Genomic DNA, 17,459 nt, shown 5'->3' with positions numbered 1-17,459 from the left:
TTGGCCTTCTCTGCCGCCTCTAACTCTTTGGCCTCCTCTGCCGCCTCCAACTCTTTAACATTTCTCCTTNTTCCTCCTCATCATCCTCAGATTCAGGTTCAAGTGAGTCGGCTTCAGCAAAATACTCGTCTGTAATATCTTCTGCACCAGCTTCTGCACCAGCTTCTAACCTTGCGGTAGTACAAATTTCAACGGCTTAACACCAGCAGCCACAACAGCAGCAGTAGGATTTGTAGGCGCCCTACCTCTACCTCTACCTCTACCTGTACCTCTACCTCTACCTCTACCTCTACCTCCACCTCTACCTCCAGCCGCAGCTACTTCTTTAGCCTGCTTTGCCGCAGCTACTTCTTTGGGCTTCTTTAACGCAGCTACTTCTTTGGCCTTCTCTGCCGCCTCTAACTCTTTGGCCTCCTCTGCCGCCTCTAACTCTTTAACATTTCTCCTCGTGGAAGGCCGTCTTTTCGTATCAGCTGGTCTCTTAGTAGCTGGAGACTTCTTAGCATCTGGAGAAGTCAAATAGTTCTTTTCCTGTATATTAAAATTATAATAACTCAGCCTAAATATTCTGAAAAATCAGCCATAAAACAAAGATGAATCAGACATTACCTTCTCTCCCGCCTCTAACTCTTTGGCCTTCTCTGACGCCTCTAACTCTTTGGCATTTCTCCTCGTGGAAGGCCCTGTTTTCGTATCAGCTGGTTTCTTAGCAGCTGGAGACTTCTTAGGAGAAGTCAAAGAGTTCTTTTCCTGTATATCATAGCGAAGACAATTAAAATTATAATAACTCAGCCTAAACATTCTGAAACATCAGCCATAAAACAAAGATAAACCAGACATTACCGGCTCTCCCGCCTCTAACTCTTTGGCCTTCTCTGACGCCTCTAACTCTTTGGCATTTCTCCTCGTGGAAGGCCCTGTTTTCGTATCAGCTGGTTTCTTAGCAGCTGGAGACTTCTTAGGAGAAGTCAAAGAGTTCTTTTCCTGTATATCATAGCGAAGACAATTAAAATTATAATAACTCAGCCTAAACATTCTGAAACATCAGCCATAAAACAAAGATAAACCAGACATTACCGGCTCTCCCGCCTCTAACTCTTTGGCCTTCTCTGACGCCTCTAACTCTTTGGCATTTCTCCTCGTGGAAGGCCCTGTTTTCGTATCAGCTGGTTTCTTAGCATCTGGAGACTTCTTAGGAGAAGTCAAAGAGTTCTTTTCCTGTATATCATAGCGAAGACAATTGAAATTATAATAACTCAGCCTAAACATTCTGAAAAATCAGCCATAAAACAAAGATAAACCAGACATTACCGGAACTTTTGGTGGACCTTTTGATGTCTGAAGTTCCTGTCCATGTCCCAGGTTATTTAGTTCCTGTCCCATTTTTAAAGTCTGGTCAGTCGTGCTCTTTGAAAGCACGAGCTCTTTCATCTGTTTGAGGTCCGTCTCAAAAGATCCAAGCCTGGTTTCAATCCTTTCATCCATCTTCTTCTCCAGATTCGCCGATACATTTTCAATGTTCCTATCAACGGTGTCAAACCTTGTGTATAACTTAGAGATCAATTCGTAGAGATCATCTTCCCCAGCATCTTCCTCCTCACTTACCTTTTTTCCTTTCTTCTTCCTCTCCTGTGCAACTCCTTCACTAGTTTCCTGACTGTTGGAAACTTTCATCTTCTGAACTTTCCGCTTCTTTGCGGGAGGAGATTCAGACTCAACAACTGCTTCAGCTTTCTTTTTCTTTTTCTTCTTATCACTCCCCTTAACATCCCAAAAACCTTTAACAAACGTATTCAGATGTATGTCTTCGATCAGGCGATCGATTGCTGGGTCGTCTTCTTCTTCTGGCCACGAATGAAATAGCTCGCAGCCATTTTCCTTCATAACCATATTAATCACACGCAGCTGTAACATAAGAGATTATGAAACCCATCAGTAAGTTTTAACTCAGTCATTACTAATGAAAGCATAAATCAGTCATTACTAAAACATAACTCAGCCAACACTAAAGCATAAATCATCCATTACTAAAACATAACTCAGCCGTTACTAAACAATAACTCAGCCATAACTACATCATAACTCATCCATTACTAAACAATCACTCAACCAGATATAAACCTTACCTCACCAAGCGCTTTGATCTCTTCAGCAATTGCGGTTTCCAGCGATGAACGTGTACGGTTTCCACCCCATTGAAGCATCGGTATGCCACCATCATTAGCTGATGCATTCCCAAACCGTTCTCCAAAGCATTTGATGGACTCATACGCCCAAGCCTGTAACACGGGTGTAAACCCACTGAGGGTGTACGACTTTCCCGTAGGGTTCAACATCTTTATGGAATCAACAAGAGCTTCAAATGCTGACCGACCCCACGGATACGTCTTCATTGCTTCATCATCAAAAACTCTTTTGGCACTTTCATATGGAATTCTAGAGTTATGATGCAAACCATAAAGTCCAATGTGTTGAAGAAGCAACAGCCCCAACCATTTACGATGATCAAGGTTAACCCATCCCCGGCACACTTTTAATGCTTCCCTGAGTTCAAGTAGCGTTGGACCTGCCCCACCAGGCACTTTCAAAAGTCTGAAGAAATCTTTGTGTTCCTCTTCAAGTTCAAACCGTTCAGTAGGCATTGGGTCTATGTTTAACCCCGTCAGAAAATGAAACTCATTCAACCCAAACCTGATAGGTTGACCGCCGACCACAAACCAAAGCTCCTTCTTATGTACCCTTAACTGGTTACATAGTAGGAAATGAACAACCTTACCAGACCAGACGAATTGGCTATCAACTAGCTTAGAGATTATTCCAATAGGTACTTTCTTCGTTTCTTCCCACGCATCCAGTCCTATTGATTCCCTAATCTAAGGGAATTCTTTCATCCTGAAATTTGTGTTTATATCTCTAGACTCTATTTTAGCGTATAGTCTTGGGGGGTAATCCCTTGCTTGTTCTTCAGAAAAAATAATCACCATCGACATCTGTTATAGTTCATAAGTAAATCATAAAATGAATCAGCCATAACATAAAACAAACTCATACACAAAGCATAACATAACTCAGCCACAAACACATAACTCAGATCTAAAGCACAAAATATCTCAGTCACAACTCATCCGTCAGCAAAATAAAACAAACAGTAAATCAGCCATCGAATCGAATAAATCTAACAAATCAGCCATAAACCCTAAAATAACTGAGCCGCAACATAAAACAAAAAGTAAATCAGCCATCGAATCGAATAGATCTAACAAATCAGCCGTCATTAACAACGGCGACAATCAGCGGTAAATCATCGAAAAAACCCACATTCAGCCGGAAAACTCGAAACTAAACAGTCGACACATACCGGATAGACGAAGACGAAGAAGACGAAGAAGACGAAGAGAGAGAGAGAGCCAATTGAAGAAACAGAGTGCGACGACGAAGAAAGACGGTGAGAGATGACAGTGAGAGATGACGGCGAGAGATGACGGCGGGAGATTGACGGCAAGAGAGTGGACAATGACAGTATCGCCGGCGACGAGAGACGAGAGTTTCGATAATTTTTTTTTCTCGCGGTTTGTGAATAGTTAAAACTATTCACTTTCCCTCTCTTTGATATAAACGAGAGAAAACAAAACTGTGGATCTTAAAAAAACTGCTTAATGACGTGTTAATTCATATCTGATGTGTATTTTAATTTGTTGATGTGTATTTTTTTTTTTTTTACTCAAATTCGGAAAACAAAACCCAAGGGGTAAATTGTAATTACACCCAGGGCACTAAACATTCTAGTAATTTTCAAAAGATTTATAGATTTGAGTAATAAACCAACTTTTGGATAACATTTGAGTAATTCTTTCAAAAAATTATCTACGGAAACAACTACAAGTACAACAGAGCTCCAACTAAAAATTATATGTTCAGTCTTTTTTCTTTTTCTTTTTGTCTGTTTCTTTAATGTTATCCAAACATATAATATAAACTAGAATAATAAAGACACAAACTTAATAATAATCACACAAACTTAAAATGAACTTTTAATTAACAAGATTAGGGTATCCATTCCAAACAACGTATATATAACTAGAATAATAATTAAAGTCTCATAATAACCAAAGCATAATTAAGTACTGAGATCATGTCCAGATATGTCGAAATTAAAAAAAAAAAAACCTTGATTGAAACATGCATGATAAAATGAGAAAAAAAAATCAACTTTATCCTCGTTTACTTACAGCCACCGGAGCTTGCTTCTGCCGCTGCCGGAGCTTTCGTCTGAGCCGGAGCTTCCACGTTTGTCGGAGCTTTGGTCAGAGCTGTCCAAATAAAAGAAAAGCTTTAGGTAAAATATTTTAATAAATGAAAAAGATCAACTTTTTTCGTTCTCTTTATATATTACTTACAGATTGTTTCTGCCGCTGCCGCCGGAGCTTTGGTCTGATCAGGAGATTGCACCTTTGCTGCATCTTTCTTTGCCTTGTTAAAGGCTTGTGTATTTTTGGGTCAAGGATCGTTTTGCATTTTAGCTTCCACATCTATTTTTTTGGTCTTCTTAGCGCCTTTCTTCTGATGTTGTTTGGCTTCAGCTTTTGCTAATAATATTGAGACCATAATATTTTATTAATTTATAGTGATATTTAATTTATCGGTAAATTAATAATTAGATTCATTTTAATTGTATATATTTTTTAAAAAACTATGAATTGAGAGAATTTGAGTAAAATAAGATTAAACTTTCAGATGTTGTGAATTTTATAGTTTTACAACTGAATTTGCAATATTTAAAAAACATTAATGAAAATAAAATTAAAGTACTATAGACAAATTCATTTATACAAATGATATCCATAAATTCAAATTATTCATACAAATGATATCTATAAATTCAAATTTATGAATAATAATATCAATTATTATTTTAATAGTCTATCAAACTATCAAAATGTAAATGATTCATATTCAGAAATTGAAATTTTTTAGCTATTTTTATGACATGTTATAGAGTATTTTATATCATTATAGTTTGAAAATACAACATAAAAATTTGTTTTATAGATATGAGTTTTAGGAGAAGCACATTTATTATATCAATATATATATATATGTAAATTTACATGATTATTAATTTATGATATTATTGGGACCATATTTTACACTGAGATTTCAAAAAAAAATATTATCTTATTATCTTATCAAATTTTGTTATTTTTTACAATGGCTTGACTTGGAACCAATAAAATTTATTAATTTAAAGTGTTTATTAATTTATAGAATTTTTAACAAAAATAAAACAAAACCAAAGTAAAAAACATACCCAAAAATTTAAGGCTCCCAAAACCAATTCTTTCTATAAATCCCAATGCATACAAAATATGGCTCATAACGTGACGTAGCTTAATTTGTCTCTCCAAAAAACAAGAATCCGACAATTAGTTTTGTACAACCAATTTACTTTTATTGTAGATGTAATGAGTATAGAAGACGCCTATCGATTTTTAATTAGTAGAATTTTCCATGGAGATCAAGTTCATATTTACAATAAAAAGGTAAACAAAAAAAATTCAATATAACAGTAATTTCAATTTTTGAAATCTCTCTATTTCAAATTGTTTAATCAGTTAATAAGAACTTATCTGTTTTTTTTTCTATTATGATACATATATATCTTATATCTAGTTATGTTCGTTGATGACATGTTTTCTGAACTAGAAATACTTCAAATAATTTTAAATTATACAGTAAAATATTGTCTTTTTATTTATTATTAAAATATAGTCTAAAATATTTACATATTTGAAAATTCTCATAACGACTTTGTTGATTCACATTTAAAAGTCTAAAGAGTACTGTAGTCTTTCACTCGCTTTTCATTCACATTCGTTATTTAGTGTTTGAAGAAAAATCTATTTTTGAGTTATATTAGATATTCACCCGCGGTACACCGCAGAGCTATATTTTTTTGTTTAGAAAAACAATATAGAATTTATTTATTATATTAATTATATATATAAATAATATCTTTTGTATTTTTTAAATCTACTATATTATGTAGTGTATAACTTCTATTATCAACATGTAGTGGTGTATTATATAGTTAGGATATCCTTATTGTTCATTAAATTTAATTTAGTCAACAAATATACTTTTTGTGATTTTTCTTTTTCATTTACAATGTAGAGATAATAAAATTACATAATATATTCTATTCTTATAATTATATGAGTATACTATAATTTGATTTTGTAATTTTTGTTGTTTTATCTCTATATCATTTAACACTTTTGTATTTATAGTTGTGCAAGCCGATTAAGATGGTGGAGTGTTTTTTTTTGTAAAGTCTTCTTAAATCAAGAAGTTTAATCGGAAATCTAGGATGTTATTATTGTCTATGGTGGTTAATCAATCTATATATATATTTTTGAAGTACATTTTGGGTTCTACCCTTTAAGTTATAAATAATTATATAAATAGTCCTTGTGTTATAACCGGATTTTTTTTAATCTATATATACATTTTTGAAGTATATTTTGGGTTCTACCCTTTAAGTTGTAAATAATTATATAAATGGTCCTTGTGTTATAACCAGATTTTTTTTAATTTCGGATCTTCTATATTTAGATGAAGATTTAATGATAGTAAATCTATAAAATCAACTTCTTTTAAAATTCTGTAAGCTATAATCTAAAAAAAACGCTAACATATTACCTGTTAATCCGGTGTGTGTGGCTGATAGGGCATTACTGCGTTTGTAGCTCTGGTATGGCTTTGTTGTTCGTATGCGTATGACATTTGAAATTCTTCAATTCCTTATGTGACTAATTTATTGTGTTTTGGTACAGTTGGCTTGGATAGAGGAAGAACTACGAGACTAGCCTTGATTTCTTAATTGGATCACCATGGTAAACTCATCTTACATCCGTAAATTAAGAATACTTTTATTATCAGTTTTTCTAGATTTGATGTAAATACTCATTTGTGAAAGCTTGAATCTGAATTTTTGTAATCAACATTAGTTTATGATCATTTATGGGAATGTCTTTGGTACGATGAAAAAGCTCTGATATTGATTAGGCATGGAGAATGTTGTGGAATGAAAATATTTGTTTTTATATGGATTTTGTTGACGACGTGCCATTTGACTGAGAAAGCTACCGAAGCAGGTTAGATAATTATATATTAACATACATGTTCATGTTATCTTCACACCGTCTATAATTGAGCTCACATGATTAATTACTAATTAATGATACACCAATAACGAGGTTCATGGTACTACTAGTGTACTCTATATTTGTGTTTTTGTTATTAGGAGTCTAATGCTACTGGACTAAATGAGGAAGAGGAAAATTCTATCAATGTCTATCTCGCCAGAGAAAAACGGGCCAGTGTGCTTTTGATTTAATTATTCTCTTTAGTAGAACAATCATTTTAAGTCAAAATTGTATATTTTCTGTTGATGTTCTAGGATTAAAGCAGACTGATTCAATTATCCAACCTCTTGACCATAACACACTTCATTTGTTGCAGAAAACAGTTTATTACTTTACAAGAAACTTTATAAAGTCCATGTTGTTTTTATACAACACCAGAATAACGCAGGAACCACATATATTGGTGAAATGGATATCAAAAAAAAAAAAAATGGAATAATGTTGTATAATCTAATATGTTGTATCCTGTTCCTTATTCCATAACTAAAATATTTTCAATAAAAATTAAAGAATTCTAACTATTTTTAATTGTTAAAAGATATTTAAATGCTATTGGCTCATGTGATGGAACAGGTTAGAGTTTAGATAAATATGATTTTATAGTTTTTATGGGTTGCATGTCTACCATAATAAACAAACAAAATATTTTAATAAGAAACTAGACCAGTTAAATGAAAGTTTTCACTTTGTAAACAATAGAAACACACACATATATATATATATATCCTCTTGAAAATCCTAAATTGGTATTTTCTACATTAATATATAAGATCAAGCTTTAAACAAAGTTTTTTTTTCGATCGAAATTGGTTTAAATCATACTTAAAAATTAGTTTTCAAAAAATATACTTAAATTTTTTAAAAAAGAAATTGGTATCCCATAATTAAAATATTTTTCAACGAAAATTTTAAATATTCTAAAATAGTTTAAACAGAAAATTTAAATGCTCGCCGGATATGTAATATAGCGGGTTTGAGTTTACATAAATATAATTATATTTTTTGTAAACAGGTTGTCTACACACATAAATTACGATTTTGTAACAAAAAAATAAATTGTCATATGGTATTATGCTGGTTAAATCCTACAATTATCAATTAAAATACAATTAACTTTTAAGTTGTATTTGTTTATCAATTTTTATTATTTTGTTTAGTTTTTAAATTGTAAAATTTAATAAAGAATTATCTAGCGGTGTGTTGCGGGTTAAGTCCTAAACTTAATAATCAAAATACATTTATATATTTTAGACTCTAAAAAAATTAACATATATATTTAAATTCAAAATTTTAATTATATAGAAATCGTCCCGCGGTGTACCGCGGGTTAAAACCTAGTTGTGTTTAATATTTAGTACTGTTTTTAGAAAATAGATTAATTAAATATAAAATATTTAATGCTAATGGGTGTTGGTCCGATATATTTGGAAATTTGAATAGGAGAAAATCTTCTTCAGTTAGATTCTGAATTTGATATTATTTAAAATAAAAAATAATTGTAAAATTGAGGATTTATTTCATAAAAATCTCCAAAAATGTGTATATATATATATATATATATATATATATATATATATATAATCCACACTCTATTCACTCATATTTGACACATTTAGCGTTACCTTCATTAATAATAACGACTACTACATTTTCAACTTTGGACTAATCATGCTTGCCTTGTATTACAAGTCACTGGAAAGTGGATATTTAGTCTCATTAAAATCTTTAAGCTTAACTTAAATAGAGAACTGATCTGCAAATCAATTTTCTTTACGTAAATCAAGAAATTGTGTGTCATTCCATTATACAATTGAGTGTGAGTGTGAGTGTTTGATATCTCGAATTTGATATGATTTTGTGTTAATTTAAATAGCTAGTATTATATCATATCTTGATTGAATTTAGGTTATAGCCAGTCAATAAGTAGATTATCAATAAGTAGTTGATTGAAGAACACAAACAAGAGAAAAAACTATATGCAATGAGTAAATTGAAACTCCACAAGTTTATCTAAAGGATTGTGATGCATAGCCGTGTGTACCCATGCGGTACAGGAGGAGGAACATTCTCACAAAAAGCAATATTTTATTCTATGTAATGAGATTTTAATAACTTCCGACTTAGTAATCACCAAAATCTGAAATATAAGATACAACTAGCATTGTTCATTATAATATCATTTCACTAACTGTTATAAATAAACTAGTTCAATTTAGTCAGACATTTGATCTTCCTAGGAACATAGGATCACTTCGGGAAAATAAAATCATAGTTAAATATAATAACTAGAAGCAAATAGTGAGGCAGTGAGCAAGACATAAATTTTTTTTTCTCTTTTTTGTAGCAAGACAGAAACTAAAAGAGTCAAAACATAAGTAAGACAATTAAAATAATATTCTCTCCGTTTCAAAATATAGGATGTTTTAAGCAAAACACGCAGATTAAGAATATTTTACTTTTAACAAGTTCAACCAATCAGAAACAATTCTGCATAATATAAAATACTAAACTAATCTAAAAGTTGCATTGAAATCTGAAAACATGTTATATTATGAAACAACAAACTTCTCTAAAACATCCTATATTTTGAAACGGAGGAAGTATCATAACATGACGCAAAGTGTCGCCCTAATTCTCTCCCAGACGTGAATATCGAGGCGCCGTTTCTACCACACATCTCCGACGCCGGTGGGACTTCCGTCCGCCGGCGTCGGGAATTTCAGATCTTTAATTCCCTCACTATCTCTTTGTACTATCCTAGATCAAAGTTTCAATCTTTTTCCCCTTTTTATTTTCCCTTTTGAACTGCTCATCTTCCCGTCCAAAGAACTCAAATCGCAGTAAAGCTTCGTTTGCCATCTTTTTCAAAATGAGCACGAGTTTGACGAGTTCCACTCTATGCTCCACTGTCTCAACCTCTCTGCCGGCGACATCATAGTCCAATTGTCCATACACCTTTAGATCCGGAATGCTTGTCGTCTCTGAAGAACCATCTCTTCCTTCGCCACCTTAGTCTTGCGAGACGGAGACGGCGTCGAGGGAATTCGATGACTTCGTCAGAGAAACGACTCTCCTCCGCTACTCGACTCCCGCCTCAAGTACAAGTCACCCTTTGAGCTTCGTAGAACCGAACATGCTTCTAAAAGAGAGACTGAAACTACTTTCTCTCTCTTCCGGCAGTCCCCGTGCTTCCACATCTCCCGGATCTCTCATAGTATCTTTCCGATCTGTGGGCTCAAACCCTAATCCTTTTCCCGGTCTGCAAGCATCCCAAGTGTTACTGCCCAATTCTCAAAAACCCAAGTTATCTCTAACTTTCCTCTTGTTATCTGAAAAACATTGCCTATGGCCATTGTTAGCTCTCTTTGTTCGAAGACTGCATTGTAGACTACAGTTGCCTAGAGTGTTTTGGATGTACCGAGTTCATGTTAGAACCCTGCTTATTGCTCAATTAGTGTCATTGTTTGCTGGGTATCCTAACTGGATGATTCAAGGCCTTGTTAACTCTGAACCACTTAACATCTCCAGTTCCTAACCTACTCTGTTTTTGCTACCAAGAACCCATAGGAAAAAGCTTGCTTCAACACTTTCCTTGACAATCTGATTACATGCTTTGTGTGGATTTCTTTATCTCTTTGGCAAAGGGCGCCATATGAGAGAGAACCCACCTGCATTGTTCCTTTTTGTCATATTTTTCTGGCTTGTTCTGAGTTATCCCCTCGTGTGGTTTGATGGTCAAGGCTTGCAGCTTCCTGGTCTTTTGCCCTGGACTCCAATGTGCTCACTCGACGAAGCAAAGCAACTTGCTTTCAGTGCCATCTACAAGAACCGTACCCTGTCTGTGGTATCAACACCCCATCAGTACTTGTCTGCCTCTCATGTTTCAATACCAACCCGACTACCTGCTTTGTGTGGACTCCTTTATCTCATTGGCTATGGGCGCCATCTGAAAGAGAACCCACCTGCACCGTTACGGATTGATATATCCTTCTGGCAATATATGGCTTTTGATCCCTCTATTTGGTCTGATTATTTTGGTTTGCAGGCTCTTGGTCTTTCGCCCGGTACGTTAATGACCTTATCCGACATAGCTAGGCAATCAATCTTCAGCTTCATCACCACCACCCGATCTGTTAACTACCGAATCTTTGTCAATGCTTTGCTTTTGCAATGGCACCTCACTCCGGTGAGATCTTGGCCTCTGATTCTCCTTTCAACGTCAAAGTGTCGTACGACCATGACAATCATGTTGTCCTTTGAATCCCTCAAGGATGATCAATCAAGCAACCATGACCTCACATGCTTTAAGCTACTTCTAAGTACTTGTTTCAAAGCTCTGATAGATCATTACTTGATGTCTTATTTGTATTTGTTTAAGGATTTGAGGAAAGCCTCTTTGTAACCTTTTAATCTTTGGGATTTTGTTCCCTAACTCTTGTACTGGTTGAGTTTTAATTAATGAAACCATTTGTTGTTCAAAAAAAATATATATACGTAAGACAAACAAAGATCACATACACTAAACTAAACTGATGAATAGAACAAAAAGGAAATAAATAAACTGAGTCGAAATTTACTCCACAAATAAATTCGTAAATTGTTGAGTAAAGTACTCGTCATGAACAAAGATGGTCTTCTTTTTTTGAAAAAAAAAAATTAAAAAACTTAAATTAGCCATTTTTAATTCTAGATTAGCAATACAGGTTCAGGTAACTGTGTTGTGGCACTGAAATTCTCAAACACATTTTCTTATAACATAAGTTATACGTTTAGTTGAGAACTTTAGATTCAAACTTGGCATTTTGATATGAAAATATGTTTATTTTCCTCTAGAAACGGACTAAAGTGATACATTAAACTAAAATTTATCCAAAAAGAAACAAAATATAGTATATGTAGATAAAAAGAATAGAACAGTAAAAGAGTACCACATGTCGTTTCAAACACGACTGTTGGGTAAAAAATTAGAAGACGAAAGAAGAGTGGAAGACAAAAGAAGATGAGACAATGAAAAGAAAAAGCCCCCACACCTGAATTTTTAGATCCCCTCATACCGTTTAATTTTGTAGACCCGGCCCAAACTTTTTAATTAACTCTTTCTTTTCCTTTGATTTGTCACTCCTTAACGAGAAAACAATAGTATTAGTAATAGTTAGTCTATTGCTTTTTTGAATCTAATGTTAAATTCTATTTAAAAAAAAAGAAACGTTTTATAAAGTTAGTTTAGTCATTTCCAAACATGTTTTTTAAAACTTGATTAATAAAATCTAGTTGCAAACCAAGCCTAAATGATAGGATCTCCACCTCCTTGTTGTGCTCAACCGATTTCAGACATTCTTGTCAATGATCTTCACAAGTCGCTCTGTTGTTGAAGGATGCCCATCATGTCGACGATCATTTTGTTCCCTCTAGATAGAATGAATTGTGTTCTGGAAAGTGTATCCCACTAGAAACCTTGTTGTCTTGTTCAAAGTATCGCCAGCTAGTAGAACCATGACCTCCTTCCAATCGGCCGTAAAATTATTCGCTAGTAACCGTTTAACGAGCGCCTCCCACACCTGTTGTGAAAACGGACAAGTGAAAAACAGGCTCTCTACTCTCCATAGTTAGTCTATTACACGTTTAATTAGTAGTGTTAATTTTATAGTCTCTATAACGGCATTGCTAACAGGGTCAGATTATTATAATTTTGAAAGAAAATATAAATACTAATTTTACTCATATTAGGGGAAATATCAAATATCTAATCTAAAGTTTTTATTCATAAATTAATTGAATGAAAACAAATAAAAGAACACAGTGACAGTGACACTATGTACTAACTAAAGTAACTATCACTTCGTTTTGAAGCAAACAAAAAAGGCATCCACATAATCAACTGTCTATATTTGGTATAGCTAAATCTATACTAGTATTTTTGCAGCAGTTTTTGCTCAAAAATACTTTTTGGAAAGTTTTTACATTTAATGCATTGACTTTAATATTAGTTACCAAAAATTCAAAATTAATTATAGGTAAGATTTAAAAAAATAAGGAAATTTTTCTAGCTCATTCAAACATAAATATATGATTTTCTTTCATTTTTTATTTGAAATTATATTTAAATTATCTTGAATTATTCTATAATACATTTTAGTTAATAAAAATTGTGATTTTTTCCTGCATATGATATAATACAAAATTTTTAAAACGGACGTATATTACTCAATAGATGAATAAAAATACGGGTAAAATATCTCACATCGTCTAAAAAAATTAGACAATGGTTCAAAGTCATACTATAAAAGAGACCAAAATGATTCTGAATACAAATGAGTAGAAAGCTTGATTTATCAGGCATTCAAACTTTAAAAACTTTTATTTGGTTTATTCCGATTCTTTATTTTAAAGATTTTGAAAAGGTTAAGTATGAAAAATATTTAAAACTTTTTAAAAGTTAAATATGATAAATATTATACCGTAGATACATAATAAATATTAAAAGTTAAGATGACATAGTGTGAGTAAACATATCTCGGGACGGGGTTATATAGCAGGACGGGTTTTATTGATATTTATATAAATTAAAAAATATCATTAATTCGGTGTTACAGGGATAAAACATCATTTCATTATTTTGTTAATACTGCCGGTATCAGAGAATAGACATATCTAATTAAATTGATTAAATAAATATTATGTAAAAAATAAATTATATTGCGGTATTATATGGTTTATTTAACAATTATTATATAATTATAACATATTTTACCAACAAATAACAACATATAATTTAAATATTTTAGTTATAAACAATTTTATCCCGCGGTGTATCGCGGGTCCTAATCTAGTAGTGCATTAATATCCAAACCTAATTTTCTAAGCTAGCTTCCATCACATTCAAATCGTATTCCATACATATATTTCATAAGATAAACCAATACCAATTATCATTTAACAACAACCGTCACTTCAAATATGAAAGAAAACAAAAATTGTTAAATGTCTTATGAACGGTTAGTGTTAGTTCAATCAAGCTATGATTAGTTTCGCATTAAATTGTACAAAATGCTTGAACAGAAAAATTTATGTACAAGTTACTTGCAGCTAGGCTAAGTTTCATAATCAGATATAATCGATATTTTGCTATATGGTTCTAAATCAGTATGACAATATAAGACCGATTTAATTAATAAAAACCTTTGATAAATACATCAAAGTATGTAAACTCTATGCGGATTGGTGAAAATCTCTTATATATGGCTGCTTGGATTGACTAATTAAAAAAAAGTATGAAATTATATTATGATTTTTTAATTTCACGTCATTCAACATCTCCAATCTAAACGTACTTCGCCAGAACCAACAAAATGCTGAATAGGTTTTCTTAAACGAAACCATATGGCTCTTAACCATAAACGCAGTGACTCGCTTCGAAACCCTAATCTCTTCCATCCTCAGCTCTTGTAACCGCCGAACATACTCAGGAACGTGCACTAAGTCCCACACCACTCCAACTCCGCCAGGTTTCAACACTCTCACGGCTTCTCCGAGAACTCTCGTCCTCTCTGCCGCCGCCTCCACCGTCTTCTGACCGTATTCTTTACCGACTGTATGGAGAAACACGGCGGAGACCACCACGTCGAAGTAATTATCACTAAACGGAAGCCGTCTTACGTCTGCTTCACGGCATGTCACGTACTCTTGTACTCCTATACATATTACAACAAAGTTTAGATTTGGATTCTAATCCAATATTCTTGATTTTTATACAAGAGTACACTACAATATACATAATACACTACAACTTGATTTTTGAATAAAATAATGAACAACGACATCAAAATTTTGAAATCAAATGACAAAAATATATATATATATATATTTTTTTTTTTGGAACTATTTTCCGATATTTAACCAAAATCAAGACAGAGACCGGAAACTATTTCTTTCCAAAGCTAAAATATATAAATCATACAAAATTTGGATCTCCTCAAAAAAGTAATGACATGTTTAATAATAACACTAAATCGACGGTTCCAAAGCTCAAACTTTTGTTATGATTTTATAAGGACTCAAACTCAGTATTATAATGCAATTGATCATCGCCTTGTGTTCCAATTACAACAAAGTTTAGATTTGAATTCTAATCCAATATTCTTGATATTTAGAATGCTCTATTCTTGTAATTAATTCACAAATTTTCCCTAGATAAATAAGTTATTTATACATGTATTATCAATATAATCACATACAGTATGTAATAATTACTTAAAAAACGTTAATCACGCAAATATAGTCATAAAACTACAAAATAATAATATATTGGTCAACGAGAAACGACCTTTTTGTAACGCAAAAAGACAAAGTCAAAAAGTCAACCAAACAAACTCACGAACCTTCGATGTGAGCAGTACGAAGAGTAGAGAGAGTAGTACTCATGGACCGATCCAACCCAACGACCCGACCCGAACTACCAGTTTTCTTAAGCTGCGTCGCCACCGCATTAAGCAAAACACCACGACCACATCCCAAATCAAGCGCCGTCTTCACACTCGACCAATCTCCAACAGATCCAACCATCCTTTGCGCCATCTCGTACCTCAGCGGCACGGCCGAGTAAAAAAAATTCGCCGCCGCGTAAAACAAACACACGGCGGAAAGCGCCGTCACGGCACCGAAAAACCCGGCTGAGAATCTAGCCGCGGCGGCGTTAGGGAAGAAGAGGAACGACTCTACAAAGACGCAGATCGGGTTGAAGTAGATGAAAAACACGGCGGAGAGTACAGAGAAAGCAACCGCGTTGAGTACGAGGAACAAGAGTGTGTGTTTCTGCTCGATCCCGTAGATAGCGTAGATCTGAGCCCAGTCTCTCGTCCCAGTACTCGTCTTCCCCATTAAAGATCAGAGTGAAAGAAGAAACAGAGTATCAAGTATGGTTACAAAAGCTTGGTTTGAAAGATCAATGAAACATAAGAAAGATGGTGAACGAGAAAGAGAGAGAGAGAGAGAGACTCTGACAGAATCTAAATCACAGTGAAGCTTATAAAAAATGTATAAAGAGACGTAACATTTATATATATAATGATGAGTAGTAACGTTTATTTCTCATGTGGAGTTTTCTCTATTCATGACTGTCACATAGTACTGTGTCATGCATAAACATTTGTATAATGTGTGTATGTATTTGGTTATTTGGATTTCAACAGTCAAACACACACAAATTTTGAATGTGTAACCGTTCCTAGTAATAATTATTTAATTTTCGTTTTATTAATGGCATTTCATCTAATTTTTTTAGGTTGTTTGTTTGGTGAGTGGCCAATATTTCATGTAAAGAATAAAAATTGAAATTTGTTTGTTTGGTGAGTTATCACTTTATATCACTCTTTCATGTATTTTGCTTTCATATGAATTTGAAAATTTAAAAGTCCTCCCTTAAAAATTTGCTTTCTCTCCTTTTGTGTTGTTTTGTCGTTATTAGAAGATATTTAAACTTGTTATGTTTCCCTTAATCATGATGAGTCATGATGATTAGACTCTCTTCAAATATCGTTTAAGATTAAAAAAAAAAACATAGGATTCATAATTTCAACAAAAATTCTCCTTTATTCATTATATTTGCCTATTTTATTCTTATTCGGTAATGTTAACTTTCTTCTGTATTGTTCTGTTACTCTATTAATATTTTATATTTTATATTCAACTTTTTAGGTTTTCAAAAAAACTCCTATACTAATACAATTCTAGTAGTTATATTGTATAAATGATTTTCATATCTTAATTCGAATTATAAATTTTTAAAAAATATTCATATTTTCTCTAATAATGGAAATTATAGCTCTTTTTTTTTTTGGCAAACTAATGGAAATTATAGCTAGGTGCAATATTTCTATACTTTAAACAAGAATGAAGAATTTCCACCTAAATATCACTATTAAAACTTTGAAATATGTCACACAAGTTCAATTATGTGATTGAACTTATATGAACTTTCATGTCTACAATATTTAGAACCATTATCCTTTATTAGAAAAGGATGAAAGAAAAAGAGAGAGTTGAATTTTGTGGTGCTAGTGAATGAAGTAGGCACATGCAAAGGTCTTTCAAATAGGTCGGAATCTGACTCCGACACTTGATTAGGCACATGGAATTTATTATCATTTTTTTCCTTTCTTAGAAATTAATTTATCACATTTATAAATTTTATCTATGTAAATTGGATTGTTATAATCAACACTTAAAGGACTAGCATTTCACAAAAAAAAAAAAAAA

At 32.9% G+C, this 17,459-nt stretch overlaps 1 pseudogene; it reads right to left on the bottom strand.

Moving 5' to 3' along the window:
- On the bottom strand, positions 14,352-16,262 carry LOC104729609 (annotated as a pseudogene).

The sequence above is a fragment of the Camelina sativa genome, chromosome 2 (assembly GCF_000633955.1).
Source record: "Camelina sativa cultivar DH55 chromosome 2, Cs, whole genome shotgun sequence".
Classification (NCBI taxonomy): domain Eukaryota; kingdom Viridiplantae; phylum Streptophyta; class Magnoliopsida; order Brassicales; family Brassicaceae; genus Camelina; species Camelina sativa.
This window is presented reverse-complemented; position numbering and strand designations above follow the sequence as displayed.